Below are 5,955 nucleotides of genomic sequence, written 5' to 3'. Positions count from 1 at the left end.
ACACCTGTTGTGTCTCCTACCCGCGCCATCGAGCAGTCGAGTTCTCACTGTAGCTCTCTCCACAACAACACAGACACAGGTCGGTTCCTTTAAACGGGCGTTTTATTCTTTGGCTCATCTTTACGCCGTGAGAACTGTATTTGTAAATGAGCATAGAACAAACAAGACAGAAAATTATACAATACATGGTCTTAAAGGAAAAGAGATACAAATGATGCTTACAATACATTAAACAAGTGAAACAAATACCTCGTTGGCTGCTTGTTATGAAAAGAGGTCCTTGTGTCCTTAGTTTTGCTCTTTACAGTAGTGATGTTACGTCTGACACCGACGCTCCGAAGCTTGCTTCAAACTCGAATGGTCCTTGCATACCCCTTTTCCACCAAGGCAGTGCTAGAGCTAGTCCAGAGCCAGAGCTAGTCCCAGTTCATAGTTGGTTCGACTGAGGAGCCTTCTAAGAACCGTTTGCTTTTCCACGGGCTGAGAGCCACAACAGAGCCATGTCTTACGTCACTGTGTGTACGTCTCATCTTTCTCAGCAACGCTAGCGAGGTAGCGTTTTTTTCATGACCGCGGCTTGAAGCGACCCCAATTATGTGATATTTAGCCCCGGGAATGCAAATTTTAGTAGGCAACCATGCCAAAAAAACACATATTTTACCCCCAAATGTGATTTTTACAGAGGAAGCCCCCCTGAAACGCGATTGGGCTTGTTTTGAGTTGCAATTGGGCGGGTTTTGTTGTGAAAACCTGGCAACCCTGGGCAGCGGGAAACACAAACACCCCAGGCTTGTTCGAGATGCATCGGCGCTGCGCACACCGATCCACGTATGATAAAAAACGCATGAGTGAATCAAAAGCATAAGGAGTCGTATGCTCTCGCTGGACTCGTTATCATACGGCGATCGGTCTCTGCACAGCACCGCTGCGAACAAGCCTTCCATCAACAATGCAAACGTTGCGTTACTATTGATTCACATGGCTTTACGATCCTACATCGGCATCAAAACACAGCGGATCCAGTGCATTCATGCAGTTCGCCGTAATTTGTATAGACGGAGATTACAAACGAGCAGCAGCTGTTAGCTCCATTAGCTGCTATTTCAACAATGGCGGATCTCAAGTTTGTGTTGGTCTTGTTGACCCCGCCCCCAGCGCCTGACGTAATCGGTTCTTACTTCTAGCCCTGTTCTAGCCCAGCAATGTTTTGGTGCTACTTAAGAACCACTTTTCCTGGCTCGGAGCTGGGGCTTTGGGTGTGGAAACACAAAGAACCGATTTGAAACTAGGCTCTGGCTCCGATCTAGCTCTAGCTCTGCCTTGGTGGTAGCAATGAACCACTGCTTCAGAGCTTGTATCATTACGTCACTAGTCACGTGAAAATGACATCTGAAGCACACACACTGGTTCACTCCTGTAGTGAACCACCTGACTGCTTTGACAGCCGAATCCAGTGTTGACAGGTTTGAAACCTGGCGGCTGAATTTTTTATGAAAGTGAAGCCAAACCATGGCAACACCGTGGGTTAGTAATCGGTGTTTGGATTGGCGTTATTGTTGAGGAGAGTGGATTGAGTTTATTTTTTTTATTATTAATTAGAGAACATATGAACATTGTTACATAAAAACATGCATCAAAGACAGAAACTTCAAAAACCCTTCGCTACATTATATAAGTACAACCAGTTACACAAGCACATCCTTTTCAACATACAAAAATATCAGTCCCACCAGTTAACAAGTTATAGAGTTCTGCTTCCCACAGCTAAACAAGATAAAGCTTTCACACATGATATTGCCCTGTTAAAAAAAACTAAAGAAACCATTAGAATTTCTGTGATGGTTTCCAACTTTTTTTAAGCTGGTCTGATCTCTCTCACACACACACACACACACACACACACACACACACACACACACACACACACACACACACACACACACACACACACACACACACACACACACACACACACACACACACACATCATGCTTAATATTTTATTATGAAGGTGAACACATGAAATTCATCAGTATCTGTAAAATTCACCTACATGAGTTTCACAGCACTAACACTGTTTCAGCTTTGATCGCCTCGGTAAACACGTAATAAACGGGGCGTTAACATATAAGCCTACTTGCATTTTATGGTTGTCAGCTTTGTTGCATTACATTTACTTCACCAGGAGATGGTGCTGCAATTTCTGTCTGAAAGAAGCTTCGAGTAATAAACCATTTTCGACACAATTGTATCAGAAAGCAATAATGCTTCGAAACGCTTCATTTGGCCATCACTACTTTACAGTCCGTTTGACTTGTGAAAACACTCATTTTAAACTTAATGCAACTTTGCAGAGCCGCGTGAGCGTCTGCTCATCGTCAGTCCTTCGGGGCGACACAGTAGTTCATTATTTCCGCTAAAGTGACGCATTATCGCGAGCTTCACGTCTTAAAGGGGCCATGAATGAATTTCACATACATCACATTTTTAAATTGTACCTCAAATAGATGAACAAATGAAATGGAACCAAAAACATAAAATTATGAATTACTTATAAATGAATTGATTAAGAAACAAATACACAGAACTTTACACAACAACACTTACATACTTCATGTGGTAACATCTACAATAACTGGTTTTGTTGAAATTAAATAAATGTTTTAAGATGACTGATTATAACTGAATTCAACCTTAAAGCTACACTGTGTGATATTTTCCCCCATCTAGCGGTGAAAAGGTATATGACCATCCAGTGAATATTAGTTTCTGTTCCTCTCAATTCCGATTTCGTTTTAAATCCTACGGAGGCCGATTTAGTCCAAGATTAATATGGCTTCCGGTTCGACCTCGTCCACATTCGACACGGTGCCATCGAGTGTTAAAACGCGAAAGGCGAAGCTTAAATTTACGGGTATGTCCCTCTTTGGCTAATGTACTTTCAAGATGGAGGGGCAACATGGCGACCGGCATTCAAACCCATAGATATCCATAATAAAGGCTAGATGTCTTACGGCGGAGTCTCTCGTCATCACCGGCGGCCATCTTGTCACAGGCAGGGCTCGGTGGTACCTGATGATCTGCATGAACACAAATACTCTTATCTCACTGAAATCTTGACGGATTTACAAATGGTTTGGTTTCTTACAAACGTTATTAACGTGGCTGTAATTATGGATGCTTGAACAAATTATGAATAATTTTTCATAAGTATGCAGTGTCATAACTACATCTCTGACGTTTATAACAAACCAAACAGTTTGAAAATCGGTAAAAAATGGAGCAAGTTATGGTTATTTAAAAAGAGCAAGCACCCATGAAAACAATGTTTTCGAGTGAGCGAGCTGCCTGTGACAAGATGGCCGCCAGGTGCGGACGTCCGCCTCCATTGGCCAGCAGCGCGGACGAGACATCTAGCCTTTATTATGGATATCTATGTTCGAACCCCTCACCCGTATGTATTTTCAATGGCATATTATAAACTTTATTACTTGAAAGAAGTAAATATACATTAATGAGCACATATATTTTTGAAAGAACTAAGTGTTTTTAGCTAAGAATAAACTAAAAAAGTTACACAGTGTAGCTTTAAAATGAATGAACTGTCAGGAGACATAACCTGATTTCTCAATCTAAGTAAAATTACTTAATATGTTTGATTATAATATGTTTATATTATAGGTAAATTACCCTTACTTAATTTAAATGAAGACATTTTTACACACAACTTAATTTAGTTTATTCAAAATAAATCAGTTTAGTTGGGTCAACAACAGTGTTGTTCATCATTATGCACGATATATAATAAACCACTAAGAAAAGACTCATAATAGCCTATTATAGCCCACAGCCTAAGCAAAGCATGCTGGGAACTACAAATCCACTGACCAGGACCCAAAAGCACCGTAAACCTTAGAAGATTGTAGAGCCTTTGCCACGAATAGTTAGGAGAGTAAATAGGAGAGTAAATTTAGGGATTAAGTGCTTATGTGTTTTTCAGTACAGGGAGATATGTTGGTAGTTTATATTAATATTTAATGTTCAGTTATGTTGTTAGAGGAGTTTCTGTTATTGAATTTTGTAGGTAGCATTGTGAAGAGTAGCGCTGAAAATAGTGATTTTCACTTTGATGCAACATAATGTGTTTAATAACCCCAAATTACACTTTCTCATTGAAACAAAATTAACAGCATGGAGCAGGTGTGCATGTGTCGAATCTGTCCATCCTGAGATTTATTGGAAATTGTTGGGTTGATGTAACTCAATTAAGTTAAAACAGCATTCCCTTGTTTTATGTTACATAAAACTGATTGAAGTAAGTTACAACAACAAAATTAGAATTTGTTGGTAGAATCAGGTACCTCCTTAAAGCAACAGCTACACATTTTCACTTTTTACAGAGTAGAATCAAATAAAATAATGGGAATTTAAGTGATCAGACATTCAGAGAAGAAGGAGGCAGGAACCAGCAAATGTTAAATGTAACTTTAATCGTAAAAAAAACAAAACATGAACAACAAAATGGAAGAACTGCAGGATGTAAGCATAATAAAAGCTCTGCAGCTTCTTCATGGGACTCGAGACCGGTATGTCATGCAGGTGTCTCTCATTCACATTCGCTAATTCCTGCTTTATACAATACAGCAGGGCTCGACATTAAGCGTGTTCACATGCTTGTCCTTCGAACAAGTAAATCTGTCACTCACTTGTCTGAGTAAAAATTTGCTTGTCCGGAATTGTTTCTTTTTTGTTGTAAATATAATTTATTCTGAAGCAATATTCTGACCAGTGTTAAAGTCAGCTTTGAAATATTTAAATCTGCATATTTGTGATATTTTTACCTTTTTATAAAGAGCATTTTTTTCTCCATAATCTTATTAAATATAGGCTATGCTTCATCTTTCATTTTATATTTTTAAATTTGATCTATAAATTAAATTAGAATAAGACACCGCTGTTACCAATCAAATTAAATCATTTACACTAAAAAAATACAACTGCATTAAATAATGTGATGAGATTATATACAATGAATGAATATACAAATCAAAAATGTTGGAAAGAATGCATGTGACCGTCTTAATGAGCGAGTCATTGAGTCGATTCGGTGAAACAGTTGATTCATTCAAGAATGAGGCATTCGTTTACGAATAGGTCATTGAATCTTGGATTCAACCGATCCGTTCAAAACGCTGAATCATTCAGTAACGCGCTGTTGCTGTGAGATGCGTTATGGTTCTGCTGTGATCTTTGTTTGGAAATTGTTTTGCTGCTGAAATAGAACAAAAACGGCAATATTGCATCTAAAATGTAAGTGACTTGATGTTAATTAATTGTTTATGGAGCTGGTGTATGAAATCTGTGTCATTTTCGTGATAGTATTCAGCAAAACAGCACTCTTGTTTGTGTGATGTTGCTTAACTGTATCATATGTTATAAATATAAAAACACATTTTGTAATTTTAACCGTGTATGTTAACTGAGTTTCTCTGTGTGAGCGGCACTCATTTGTTTATCCTCATGAGACTGCGTGAGCCTCAACAGCGCAACCTTGTTACCGTCAGTACGTTATACATTATATATTATATCCACCTTCAATCACCACTTAAACTAAATAATTGCAGAATCATTCTTGCATTTTGGTGATTCCCTAGTTATTTTTGTTATTGGCGTTTTAATCAGACTACTTGTTCATCAGGCAAGGGAAATTCTCTTTCACTTAAAAAAATCCACTTGTCCCGGACAAGCGGAAAAGCGTTAATATCGAGCCCTGTATAGTAATGTTGATAAAACTTCAATTAGCTCATCCATGAACATTATTTCTGCCCAAGTCCCGTCGACTTTCTGACTTTCCATCGGCTGTGGAGGTGAAGACGACAACTCCAATGATTCCACGCTCATTCACGGCATCATCAAGCTACACCTGTTATTGTTTTGAATAAGCGACCTCTAGCG

This window comes from Gobio gobio (genome assembly GCF_949357685.1).
Source record: "Gobio gobio genome assembly, chromosome: 1".
Taxonomy (NCBI): Eukaryota; Metazoa; Chordata; class Actinopteri; order Cypriniformes; family Gobionidae; genus Gobio; species Gobio gobio.
This window is presented reverse-complemented; position numbering follows the sequence as displayed.